Here is a 14,681-nt window from a genome sequence, read left to right on the forward strand (position 1 = left end):
TACTATTGAGCCGGGTCGCTCCTTACTACAGTTCGTTACCACGAACTGTTTGATGATTAACAGTGTAAAGTAAGCATCAAGATAAAGCGGACAGATTAAAAGAAGACATATTATTGGCCACGACGACGTTTTTCTGTTAGAATTATAAAATAAAGTTAATAGTTTTGTTATATATTTAGTGAACCGTTTATTTTGATGACAATGTTTATTTATTATCTGTTGCTTATTTATACATAGCTTAAGGTTATGAGGGTTATTAAGGTTATTACATATTATAAGGCTATAAGAATAACCTCATAAATACGATTTGTTTTTCAGAGGAATTGTATATGGTTAGTTTAAGGTACTCATTGGACTGAACGTATGTTAAACAAAAAGCTGTACGGAAACTGTGGTTCACTCACAGTTTCACAGCACTTAGGCCATGTCATGAGCATGAGGGATGGCATGTTTTCTGTTTCCACAGATAAATAAGTAGGGTTCATAGTTTGGGAACAAACCCAATGCCTGAGGATTAGCCTGGTATAGGCTGTAGTACCAGGTAACTGAGAATCACTCGTTAAAGTCAATAGTGTTAATGAATACTTTGTCTTGTGTACCCCCCCCCAACGGAAAATCCCCCCATAGATTTACATTTCCCCCATAACCTGATTCACACAAGACAAAAATTCTTTTCTTTATTTTTTTAGATTTAGCTGTGTTGACATTCTTTTCTTTTTCCTAAGTCAGTTTATGAATTGGGATCCGCTCTCTTTGGGGGAGTTGGGGGGGGGGGGGTAATTCTGAACAAATTAGAAAAATGAGGTATTTTTAACTTACGAAGGAGTGGTCGGATCTTAATGAAATTTGAAATTTGGAAGGCTGAGGTTGAACTTCCGTTGGTCTGTCAGTGTATAAGTGTTTTGAAGGTTAATCGCCAGCTTGTTTTTATAATCACTGAATTGATTTCTCACAAAGTGGAATAAACTGGAATAAACTGCTATCTGATTTGGACGCAAATTCTGTTGTCAACAGAAGCTTTTATTAATTTTGTATGGCACTTGGTATTCACCAAGTGACATATAGCAATCGCAAATTCTGTCGGTCTGTCTTTCTGTCGGTCCCTGTTTTGCTACTTTAGGCACTTCCAGGTAAGCTAGGACGATGAAATTTGGCAAGCGCATCAGGGACCAGACCAGATTAAATTAGAAATAGTCATTATCCCGATTTGACCATCTGGGGGGGGGGGGGTGGGAGGCCTTTTAATTCGGAAAAAATAGAAAAAATGAAGTATTTTTAACTTATGAGCGGGTGATGGGATCTTAATGAAATTTGATTTTTGGAAATGATTTTATGTCTCAGAGCTCTTATTTTAAATGCTGACCAGATCTGATGACAATGGGGGGAGTTGGAGGGGTTAAACCTAAAATCTTGGAAAACACTATGAGTGGAGGGATCGGGATGAAACTTGGTGGGAAAAATAAGCAGAAGACCTAGATACGTTATTGACATAACCGGAACGGATTTGCTCTGCTTGGTGGAGTTTGGGGGGGGGGTTAATTCTGAAAAATTAGAAAAAGTGAGGTATTTTTAATTTACGAAGGAGTGATCGGATCTTAATGAAATTTGAAGTTTGGAAGGATATCGTGTGTAAGAGCACTTATTTTAAATCCCGACTGGATCCGGTGACATTGGGGGGAATTGAGGGAAGGCTAAAATATTGGAAAACTCTTAGAGTGGAGGGATCGGGATGAAACTTGGTGGGGAAAATAAGCACAAGTCCTAGATACGTAATTGACCTTTCGTAAGTTACAAATACCTCAATTTTCAAAATTACCCCCCCCCCAATTCCACCAAAGAGAGCAGATCCGGTCCAGTTATGTCAGTCACGTATCTTAGACAGGTTTCTATTCTTCCCATCCAGTTTCATCTTGATCTCACCGCTTTAAGTATTTTCTAAGATTTCCGGTCCCCCCAACTGCCCCCCCCCCCCCAATTACGCTTGATCTGGTTGAGATTTAAAATAAGATATCGGAGTTACGAGGTCCTTCTAAATATGAAGTTTCATGAAGATCCGATCACTCCTTCGTAAGTTAAAAATACATCATTTTTCTTATTTTTCAGAATTACCCCCCCCCCCCGCAATTGAGCGGATCCGTTCCAATTATGTAAATCACGTATGCGAGACTTCTGCATATTTTTCCAACCAAGTTTCATCTCAATCCCTCCAATCTAAGCGTTTCCCATCATTTTAGGTTTCCCCACCCCAAACTTACTCCAATGTCACCAGATCCGGTCAGGATTTAAAATAAGAGCTTTGAGACACGATATCCTTCTAAAAATCAAATTTCATGGAGATCCAATCACCCGTTCGTAAGTTAAAAATACCTCATTTTTTCTAATTTTTTAGAATTAACCCCCCCCCCCCAACTACCCCAAAGAGGGTAGTTCCAAAGAGGGTAGTCATATATTTTCTAAAATATATGAGATACAATGCACATTGGAAAAGTAGCGGAGATGGGAAAGGGAGAAAGAAAAGACCAAGAGAGATATGGAGCACTTTCAAATAAAAAATTACTCTATTGGATGTCGTCAAAACTCTGCTCTTACTCAGGTGAATATAATTCCCAGATTTTAAAAGAAAATCTTCATATCAAGGTAGTGAAAAATGAAGAGAGAGAGAGAAAGAGAGAATTTATAGAGAAGGGGATCTTTCCCCCTTCTCTCTCCCTATTGGGACAGAAAAGGGAGTAAGGGAGATAGGTGCAGGAAGTAAAGAGAGGAAGAGCAGAAGGATAGGAGAAAGAAAAATAGGCGGGAGAGTGAAGAGGGACAGGAAAGATAATTCTAGATTATAACAGAAGGGATTCCGAGCCAAAATCCCAAGTTACCTAAAGCAGCATTTAAGTTCGTAACTAGTTGGATATTAAAGAGACAAAATTTATTGACGATTTGCTCGCCCGTACCCAAGATTTTTTCACAGGTGGAGACGTAAAAATCACCTGCAAAAGTGATTTGGATTGGTCTCTGAAATGCATAGATTGATCAAAAAAATAACCTCGAATTTCGATTTTATAACAGTTTTTTCAGCTATTTTTGTGCGTATAATCAGTGTTTCTACATTCAAAACACACTAAGCGTATAACTTATGATTAGAGTGTTCTCTCTTTCTTTTTAGAGGATAAGAAACGGCAAACACCGATTTTATTTACTTATCTATTTACTTAATCTTCGTCATACTACTGTCTGTTCATAGATTTGACTAATTCTGCTTTATCTTCTTCTATGAGAGAGCAGTGACAAACAGGTACGACTCAATTCAAACCAGTCAAACAGCTGTGAAACCAACTTCTTGAACTCAGTTCAAATTTATACTTAAAATGGGTAGAGGCCGAAGTGAGATAGTTAGAAAAACTTTTTTTGCTTCGTTTAATTATACTCGTTCACCGGTTTACTTTTTTGCTTTTTTCTGTTTTCCTTTCCCTGAAATACAAAATGAAAAAAAGATTTGGAAGGTCTGAAAACGGTAACTAAAAAAAGAGCAATGAACCTCCAACAGCTTGGTTGAATAATTACTCATTCAGTTGGTTAACTTTTATTGTTTTCGCTATTTTTTTCCTTCAAATACAAAAATAAGAGTTGATAGGTCTTCAAACAAATGCTTAAAAAAAAGAGAGAATTGAACAACCAACATCTTGGTTTAATATTTAGGGATTATCAGAGACAAAAACACCATTATTGCGCTATGCCATAGTATGTCCAGGAAAAAAATAATTACTACGCATGAACCAGTATGAAAAACATTCCAAGTACATCTCATTCACACACTGAAACCTAGGAGCTACTATTTGTCAAGACGCAGCTACCTTTCAAACTTTTCAAAGCATGTCGTGAAAAAAATTGACTATTTTAGACAATAGCCTAAGCCTTACCTCTTCTCTTATGTGTCGTAAAACAGTGTCTGTATGCAATGACAAAAAAATAACAACAACAAAACACATAGACGCATAACTATGAGGTTTTGTTTTTAATTTGTTCTTTTTTTTGGATGGATGGCGAGGCATTCAAAAAATCAGAAATGGGTGTGCTACATCCGCACCTTTATGCTTAAGTGTTCAATTCATCTAATCGGATTCTGCAGGGGAGCAAAAACGCCTTTAGACATTTGACGAGAAAATTTTAAAGATTAAGTAGATTCTTTAGATTTATAAAAATCAAAACCTATGCAAAATTGCAAGAAAAGTTAGATATTAAACTCTGCAAAAATTAATAGCTAAATACTCTGGCTTTATTTTGGTATATGCTACGCAGAATTATGTCATGGTTTTTAAACAAGAGGTAATGAAATATATCTTGTCTCAATCATGGCCAGCTTCCCCTACCTCTCATGAACTAAAAACCTCAATATATTCTACGACTTGAAAAATATTCTTGAAGGAACATATCATTGTCTAGCTGATTTCTCCCAAAAGCCGACTGAAAAACGTTTTTGCATAAAGGTACTGATATGGTAAATATCATAAATTAAGGCTTATGTTCACTGTGCAACATTTTGATATGTTATTTTTCTGCAATCCTACGGTTGTTAGGTCTCAACTTGAATCAACCATGTCGCTAACATTTGACAGATCATACTCAGCCTTAGTCGTATACAATTTAGATTTTTTGCTCCGTATTTTTCTTATAAGATTACAAAATATGTTAAAAAAAAAGCAAAATTATATGTTTCACAGGACAAATAAACCTCAAGGGATAATTATTACAGTTCAGGGAGGTTGGATCCTAAGGGATAACTGTAATTATATCAAGATTGAAAAGAAACTTCATACAAAGGTTTGAACAACAATAGAAAACAAACAGAAACAGAAAAAAATCAAATTGGTATAAAAACTTCAGGGAGCGCAATTAAAGGTTTACCTTTAAGTTTACACTCGACTGTATTCATTGAAGACGTATACTTTGAAAGAGAGAAAGACTGAAAGTGAAGACACAGCAAAAATGCATAAACAAGATAGGCCAAAGATCACTACGTTTAAGAAATCGGTGAACAGAAGGCACACTGTGCTACTACTGGCCTGTCTTTAACTTTATATATCATCCTGTCTTTATCTTTATATATTATCTCTAACCCAGCTTTGGTGACTATGTCTCCACCCTAAAACATACTATAACTTCAGGTGTAAGAAATATACCGTTTTCCAGGAAAACAAATCACTGATTACTTACAAAAAACAAATTTCTTTTTCTTTTTGGTCCAGATCACGACCAGTCAAAATCCCAAAAAAAGGAAAAATATTCTTAGTATATTTACCAAGTATTTCTTAGGACATACTTACTATCAAATTAACCATGAACTAATTAAATAAACCTAGAAATTGATATTTAAGGTACATTGGATTGATGATCTTTAGATTATTTATTATTACTATTATTGTTTTTCCATCACATACATACAAATATCCAATCTGGGTATTAGGGTGTCTCGAGAATTACGGATATAATTTGTCTCAAATATAGAACAAACAAACTAGCGATTTACCTCGTGGAACTATGAGTTATAGAAGCACAAACGCCAGAGTCTTAGTGGGAGTAGGACGTCAGAGGAATATTCTGGGGGGAGCAGGGCTGAAGGTTGGATAAAATCATTTTAAAGTTAGTTGTTCATATGTAAGGCTATTATTTTCGTACTTATTACGATTTATATGCCACCGTACTTAAGCTCGTAAGGTATCCGTTGTAAGTCTGGACCCACCATTTTCTCTCACTTTTAGTACTATATATGTGTTTTTGAAAGTAAAGCTGAACTACAATTTTTTTTTACAGGATATTTACCGAAATCTATTATCAAAATGGGGATACGGCAACAAACAGTCTAGAGTTTAGTTCCTTCCATGAATCCGACTCGGGTAATTATACCTGCCGTGCAACTTATACCAGCTCCCAAACGCTAAGCACATCTGTCGAAATTTCCATTCACATGTCAACCAAACGTTCCTGCAGAACAGCACGCCATACTCGGAAAACAATACAGAGTAAGGTGCAATATGACTGCCAATCCTACACCACAAGTTCGTTGGCTAAAGGATGGCGTTGTTAGCAGTAAAAGTAAGTTCATTTTCATATCAACCTTTTTATGTTTAAATTAAGCGCTATTTTATTTTGTTTTTATATTTAGTATGTAAATTAGCCTGGTTAACCTAATGAGACGTAATTCATCTGGTTGGATGCAGAAATACCCAATTTTTGTCTTTTACAATGGTTTTTAACATGTTTCTGCTAATTTTTCAAACGAAATTGTCTTTCTACAAAAAGAAGTATAAAGCGCTCAATATTCCAAAACAGAGTATGTGTATTTTCGACTATAATTTGGTACACGCATGGCTATTGACCTTGCCGTATTGATTGCTGATGATTGGGAATGTTTAGTAGTATCCATTTCAATTCGTGAAATTGAATCTTTTATCTAAATTTCATTTACCTCTCAACAAAAGAACACTAAGAAAAGGTTATGTGCCTACTGTCCCCCACACAGGATAAGTTAATACATACAAAAAATCGTAATAAACTAATTGGAGTGGTGTTTTCAGGTTTTGGGTTTGAAGCGTGTTTTGAGCGAGTTAAACAGAAATCGCTTTCAGGCTCTCCATGTGCAACCCACCAAAACGCTGAAGTATTTTCATCTTACGGGTTCCAAGCTTGTTTAGAACAGGTTCTTCAAAATTGTAATGCGTTAAAATAGCATGGTTGAACTCGGGTTCTGAGAAGACTTCTAGCCGCGTTGATCACGGCACTCACAACAATAATCTGCACAACTCTTGTCTTGTTTTCAGAGTGGCCTGAAAACAAGGCTGAGTTAAATCTAGCGTGCTCTACTTTGTGATGGCTGCACTGCTTTCATAATGTTGACTTTTGGGACTTCTCACTTTGCATCGTTACTGCCCATGTGTTCTGTCAAAACATATACAGTTTTTAGGAGTTTTTCTTTTCTAATAGTGCCACCATGTATAAAAGGAAATGAGCTCTGTAGTGATTACTGTTAGTCTAGTTAAATGTGCTAAGTACATCGAAATAATCACACAAGTTTTTATACTTTTCTGTTATATCGACCCCACTCAAGAAGTGAAGTTATGTTAATCCTAATGAAATATACCAAAACATGATGAAAATATGACACTTCGAAATAAATTTTGGCTATATGTTTTCTCATTAGGGGGGGGGGGAATTAATTTTAGCGGGTGTACATGCAATTTTCGTTAGCTACAATATTAGGAAATATTAGGAAGTAAGAATTATTTTCTAACTTCCCACTGTCCAAATAATCCCCCCCCCCTAATGTGAAAATATATTGCCCAAAATATCTAAGTCTAATGTATTCTGTCACCTGTTTTCAACTGAGCGCACTGTTGCCAGATTGTCAACGCAGAAAAACGCCCAGGGGTTTTCAAAACAAGCCCGAACAAGCCCCAGAAAATTTTACCAAAATAATCCACTTTTGAGATTCCACTTTATAGTGAGCGCGTACGAAAGCTTGGTTCACGAAGAATACTATATCTAGATGCAGAATTAATACTGAATTTTCAGTCCAAAGCTATTCTCATCGTTTTTTCTTTAAACTTCTGGAAGAGTCTCAATTTTGTTGATCTCCCCTCAACATTTGCAGGGAAGAAGAATAAACCTACCCGGCAGGCGGGAATACTTGACATTTTTTTCTGCTTTTAAGTTTGAAATATAAAAGAAATACCTTAAGCTGTATGGCAGCCCATAGCTCTGGCCTCTCCTAATATCGAGTTAATCTTTCGTTTCTTTTTTAAGCTGTATGGCAGCTAAATATTTTGAACTCATGTTTTTTTTCTGACGCTAAGCTTTTGCATTGACAAACTTATGGTGCGAAAGTAAAACTCTTTACTTGGAAACGAATTCGTCCATAGAATTTTCAAACTCGAGACTTTTGGAATCAAAGATTATGTGTTCAGACCTAGGATCAAAGTTGGACCATCTAATTGTGGCTGCTGCTATTTTAGATGAAAGCTAGATAAAAAAGACAAAGGGGCCATTTCCCAGCCGAGCCCTCGAGGCGAATCCTAATATGTTATTATTCCTTACAGTTTCAGTTTTCCCTCCGAATTTACACCTTTCAACAGAGTGGCCGCCTCTCCATGCCCTTCCGAAAGCTATAGCCATATACAAATAAAGCCACTTCCCCGTGCCCTACTGCCCTAATAAGTGATATTTTTTTTTAATTTGTCACTAAATATTATGTTTTCTTTATGTTTATCTCTTTAGAAACCTATTTTGAAGCAAGATTATTTAATCTAAAAATTACCTTCAGCTACGTGGCAGCTATATATTTTGAACTTTTATGATTATTTCGGATGTTAAGACTTTTAACTGAAAACCTTTTTTTTTCTCGTCACCTAGTTTTAATGGACGCGGTTCTCAGCTATTTCTTAATGTATTGACTTCGTAATACAACAAAAAAAATTCACAAGTAACAGAAAACACAATGAGATCTCTTCAATAAGCAAAATAATTTTTGTGAACAAAACAGAATTTTGGCCAAACTATCACGACAAGAAATACACAGGCTGAATTACTTCTTTGGATAGAATGGTAAAATGCAAAAAAGAAAATAATTGAAGCTTGAAATTTTGTAATACAAAGGAAACAAGCTTCAAGAGAATAAACGCAATGATTGAAAATTCTCAATACTTTTGGTACATTTTCTTAGTACCTCAAGTAAGAAAAATTAAAAACAATTTTTGAGAAATGAGATACTATGTACAGCTTTTGACAAAAAAAATGCTACAACAGCTGAAATACCAATATATTGAACGAACACGAGGAACTTTTGATTTAAAAAAGCTAACTGCAAGCTAAAATTTCAGCGTCATCATCTTAGAAAAATATGCATATCAAAGGCTGACTATCTTGTAATACAGCATTTTGGTTTTTAAATCCAGCTTATCAATCGATTTCTTTTACCAATCAGGCTTCAACCCGAAGATTCCTAGTTTTGGCTCCACTGAAGGGGCTCATTTTTATATTAATTTCACAGAATCTGAAGAATTCCAACATTCGTTTTTCTTTTTTTTTTAAACCGATGGTTTCTTATTCAATTCCTATTCGTACCTTGAGGTGCAAATTGAAAAAAAAAACTCTTATTAAAAAATAATTTCGTATCTTATTTTCAACATTATTTGCTAGAATAAACAGGAAAACTTAGAATATTAAGCTTTTTCGTTGAATTTTCAAATTTTTTTTTGGAAAGTCAGCAGAGTGTAAAATATAAAATTCTTTCATTGGAATTCCAAACTAATTGGTTGGACTTTGAAAAATTGGGTATTGGAAAGTCAAGATAACATGAAATATCAAACTTGTCGCTGGACTTTAAACGTTTTTTGTTGGAAAGTTAAACAAATCGTTGAAGATCACATTCACTTTTTCGATTTTACACCTTTGCTGAAAATTCAATTAAAATTTTTTTTTAAGCAATTGGAAGTTCAACGCATTTTCTTGTTGGAAATCCATTTTTTTTTTTAAGTATATATCTACAACTCAAGAAGTTAGAAAATAACACCAAGAGAAAAACAGCATCAGATGAAAAGAAAACGAATAAAGAGCCAGTTCTGCAATTCTATAGTAAAACCAGTATGTCATCAAGATCATTGTTAAAATTCATATCTGTGGTTGCAGTGGAACCCCCAAGCCTATAGATTTCACTGTTGAACTGCAACATTTTTTTAGTAGGCTCAAACTGGGAACAGCAAATACCACACACTGACAACCACAGCCGAAAGACTACTATTGAGTTCAGCATAGGCAACAACATTCGATTCCGAAGTTTGTTCTTCACAATATTCATCATAGAAAATGACCTCTTAACTACAGCATTGCTTATTGGCAGGCTGAGGAGGGTCAATGCCCACCTCGCTAAGTCACGACATGGAGGAACACCAGCTGGATCAAGATGGTGCAGGACCTTGACCCAGAATTCACAAGAGTCACTTGGAATTTCTCCGCCACAAGCTGATGCCCAGTCAACTACCAAGAGTCTTCTCCACTGACACTCTAACTCACTAATATTCAGCACTGGAATAACATCCAAAGGCAAATCACTAAATCGAGGACGCAACTGCGACAAACAAATGGTCGGAGAAAGCACTTTCAGTTTCAGCAGAGAATCAAGAGCTGGGGGCAAGCGCTTTAAAACTGCTCTAGCTGCTGTCTTGAGAAATTTGAGGCAACGCAGCTTTACTTTTTCCTTTTGATGACTGGTCAGCTTAGATCTTTCAAGCTCCAAATTGAACTCGTATCCGTAGTCAACCTGGGCTGTAGGAAGGTAATAAATTTCGAAGTCCATATTCACTGTTAATGACACTGCAGACGTGTGCAATATTCTCTGCAGTAGACTTGATACAAACTCTTTTAGCTCTTGAAATAAACGAAAGTGATCTGCGTTAGTGTGTTGGAAAAGGAGGTTAATTCTCTGAAATTCGGCCAATAATGGCTTCATGAAAACAATATATGCCTTATTTCGTTCATTGAGGTACATATCATGGAGCATTCGGGCAGTGTAGCAACGTTCCTTTTCCTTCGCTAATCGAAAGTGCGCTGACAGCTCAGAATACTGCTTGAGTATGCGAACGACTGCTCTATATCGAGACAGCCAACGGGTATTGGAAGGAGCAATCATTTTCAACGGGGTATTCCCATCGTTTATGAGCTGGAACATTTGCTGATATGCCTCTCTTCGTAAAGGACTAACGTTAAACCACTTGTAAGTCTCTGAGAGCATAAACTCCAAATTGCTTGGAAGCTCTCCAATAGCCTCGGAAGCACACAAATGTAGGGAGTGACATACACATTTGAAGAGTTGGAGTTGAGGCAACCCGTCATCTCGTAATAACGTGAACAGCGAATGGTTCCCACCACACATGTTGTTTGCTCCATCTGTCCCAATACCTATCAGATTTTTTAGGGGAATTCCACATAAAGCTAAGAAGTCTTTCAGTTCTTGATGTAAAATCACAGAAGTGGTCGAAGGTACTTCAACCATGCCCAAAGTAGCACAAAGAACTTCCTTCATCTTGGGGCTATAGTATCTCACACAAATACACATGAATTTCATGGTGGCAACGTCGGTCGATTCGTCCAGAATAAGGGAATATCTGCTGTCACCAACATCAGCAACAATCTCTTGGAGACTTTCTGGTCCAAGAACATTCTTGATAAGGGCTGAACATTTTGTTCTCTTCAATTTCGTTGCCTCGGAAACTGGTCCAGGAAAAGCACTCTTGATAATGGTGGATAGGTGGTCAATAGTCATAATCGATGAATGACTCGCGACATGTGCTGCCAAAATCAGTTCTGCTTTTCGTGCTTTGACATCGAGCTGAGTAATTCCTAAGAAAAGAATGGGGTTTTAATTCGGCAGATTAATCTGCAAAGTGTCAAATAATTCCTGCACTGCTTTCAACAGTTACTCCCTTTTAAAAGTGAGAAATAATTTGGAAGAAGACTAAACTGACTTTTTGTGCAAGCTTTGGATAAGCATCTAACGCAAGGGTAAAGACGCCCTACAGGCTGAGGTTGAGGAAAGCCTCATATTCTCAGATATCGACTTTGAATAAAAAGCTTTGAGATTGTAACATCCAGTTTGTGATATTTTTTTTTACTTCAATCGTTTGAGCTGACAAACCACAGTCTAGGCTACTAGTTCTGCATGTAGTGAGGTCCTGAATATGTAATAAAGATTGAGGCTATATGGATCTTTTCGGCCTTCTGGCCTTTGCCTCCTTACACTCTACATTCACATTCAAAATGAATGTGACATTCAAAATGACCTAGGACAAAAGTAGAACTGCAAGGTATTCGTTTGTAACATTTTGAGTGTTCCATGCTTGGGGGTTATGAAGTCCATCTCCATCTATTTCAAACACAATTTCAAGAAAAAAGTATTTGGAGTCTTACCTTTATCCATGTTTTGTAGATGAAACATTTCTATTAAATAATTGTAACTAGTAATCTGCTGCAGTACATATTTCCATGTGATTCATATTACTTATTTTCTTCTTCTTCTTTAGTGAATCGTAGGGTAAACTTTTCCTTAAATCCGTTCCTTTTCTTTCCTCGAAAGTTTTGTAAAAGAATGAACTTGAACTTGAAAAAAAAAATCTTAAAAACAAAATAAGAAATATTATTTTTTGGAGTAGAAAAAAGCCCAAAACAAGCCAAATTAAAAAATAATAAGCCCAGTTTTCCGCCCCAAGCCCGCAAAAAAAAACGCCCGCCCCAGTCCAGAGAAATAAGCCACCGGGGATTGAAACAAGCCAACCTGGCAACAATGACTGAGCGTAAGCTAATTGTCTGTTAATACTGACCGATGAAACCGGTTTGTTTTCGAGTTATATACAGCGTAATCCTTCACAGGGGTTGCTATAAGTACCAGTTTTTCAAAATAATAAACTAGTCTCTCTAGTTAATTCTTGTTCTTGTTTGTCTAATTTGTGAGCGTGTTTGCTTGCATAATGTTGCTACGTATAGCTATTTATTATACATCCAGTTACTACTCATTCCTCCTTCATTATCTATAAACTTTTTAGTTGCTTCCTTTTAAAATAGTGACCCCGCGTATAAAAAGAAACGAACCTCACACTGCTTGCTGGCCATCCGGTGAGATAACATAATTCGCGGAAACAATTATATAAGTTTAGAAAAATAAGTTGTGTTTTGCAGTTAACATGTTTTGATTTCAGACGGTCACGCCACTTCATTATATTTTTATGTGGGACTCTTAAGACTTGCAATCGTCACTGCCTACTACTCCGTCATGGTCAATAGAGATTCTAGTGGACTTTTTATTATATTGACGCCACGTATAAAATGAATCTTGTAATGCTTGCTATCCCTCTGGTGGGATAAGATAGTACTTAGGGTTAATCGTATAGCTTGTTTATCAAAACCAAGTCTGTTTACAAATAATTCTTGTGTGCTTTGATTAGCACACAATCAATATTGTGTACTAAACACCATTAATATGAATCAGTAAAGATTTTGACATATATTTTATGAAAGATATAATAAATTCTTTTGGATTACTGAATATGAAGCCAGTATAAAACAAAGCCAATCTTCTCCTGTCGTTAAAAATATCAATACCAATTTGCCGCTAAAATATATCACATTTCTAACAAGTAGACACAAAAAAGGATATTTCCTTGGAAGATTGATACTCCTGAACAGAATAAATCCTGCCATTCTCAATTTTAATTCCACTATTTCGTTCTGACAGTTCCATTGACAAAAATTCATTGTAGACAAAAAAAAATAACTATTAAGAAAATTTTTTGAAAACGGAAAACAAATTATTTCCAAGTTGAATTGTGTTAACTTAGAAAAATCAGCTATTGGAAATACAACCAATATTCAGTCTCCCATGTGAGCATCTAAAGCTTTTGAAAATGTTGATCAGCGTATATTTCTGAACAACTTTTAAGAATTTTAGGACCATAAGTTAATCACCCAAAATGTTTCTTGGCCATCTTATTGGGATAATCCCAATTTTATTGATTTATTTGACGAATTTGGTTTATTTTATTTGATAAATAAATAAATTTTATTTGATGAAGAAATCGTAAAGAATAACTATTTTATGTGCACCAGGATCCGTCGGGGTTCCTCCCTGGACCAACTTTTATTGAGATTTCAAACATCAGTTTACCAAACTTTTTAACTTTAAATGTGTAAAAATTCAAATTGGAAACTGAAACGTGTTATTTAATCAGTATATGACCGTTTCTAAAGATTTTCTTCTAATACTAGTTTACCACCTTTGGGCTTTTTGTAGCATAATAAAGGACATTTCTTTTTGTCGTTTATATCAGCCATCATTTCTAAAGGGATCCACGTGAGACTCTGTGGTTCAAGGTTTTTCTTCTTTTGTCTTTAAAGTTTATCTGGCTGCTAGTCTACAGTGTCGTTGGCATGTTACAGTCCAAATGCATTTTCAAGAGTGAACATGAATGCTTATACTATGCTTGGCAACGCTTGTTTTCAACCACCTTACTTTTTCCGACATTCTTCCCATGAGCACCCACGGAGTGAGGAAGTGAAAGAACTAGCATTTCATTCCCTCCACTTCAAGCTAAAAAAAAAACTTTTTAATAGTATAAATTGTTCACCACAACTTATTGTTTCTCAAGAAGACTACATTTGTAGGTACCTGTGTTTTTTGCTTAAAATTAGTAATTAAAAAAAAACCGATCTTCTACTCAGAATGAACGCATGATGCCGATAATTTCTTCAGTTATTTTTAGAGGATCAAGACTAGTAATATTCAAGCATTCAATAAATTTATTTTAAGAACATAAACACATAAATAAGAAATAAACAACAAACACAACAATTAAGTTAGAACATTTATAAATGTCTTACAGGACAAAAAAAGGCAAAAGTGGATGCTATAATAAAGAACAAACCATAGCTCGTTGTAACAGAACATTTTAAAACGTATTTTGAAAAAAAAAATCTAGTGAAAAAAACGTCATTCTAAGTAGATTCGGCTCAACTATTATAGGCTCAACATATAAATATAGAAAGGCATTTGGACTAACGCACAACTAATCAATAATGAAAACAGGTAATACAAAGCAGCATAATGTTTTATTTTAGATTCCTAGACAGGCCTAAGACTGAAAATATAC

General features: G+C 35.6%; 1 protein-coding gene across 3 annotated transcripts in view; it reads left to right on the forward strand.

The window, feature by feature from the left end:
• Positions 1–14,681, forward strand: part of LOC136028948 (uncharacterized) — a 48,902-nt gene that overhangs the window by 14,044 nt on the left and 20,177 nt on the right. For all 3 annotated transcript variants that reach the window (XM_065706945.1, XM_065706944.1, XM_065706946.1), the window contains one exon: positions 5,803–6,084. The gene's annotated coding sequence lies outside the window, so the exon portion shown is untranslated. The remainder of the gene's footprint in view (positions 1–5,802; positions 6,085–14,681) is intronic.

The sequence above is a fragment of the Artemia franciscana genome, chromosome 7 (genome assembly GCF_032884065.1).
Source record: "Artemia franciscana chromosome 7, ASM3288406v1, whole genome shotgun sequence".
In the NCBI taxonomy this organism is placed as follows: domain Eukaryota; kingdom Metazoa; phylum Arthropoda; class Branchiopoda; order Anostraca; family Artemiidae; genus Artemia; species Artemia franciscana.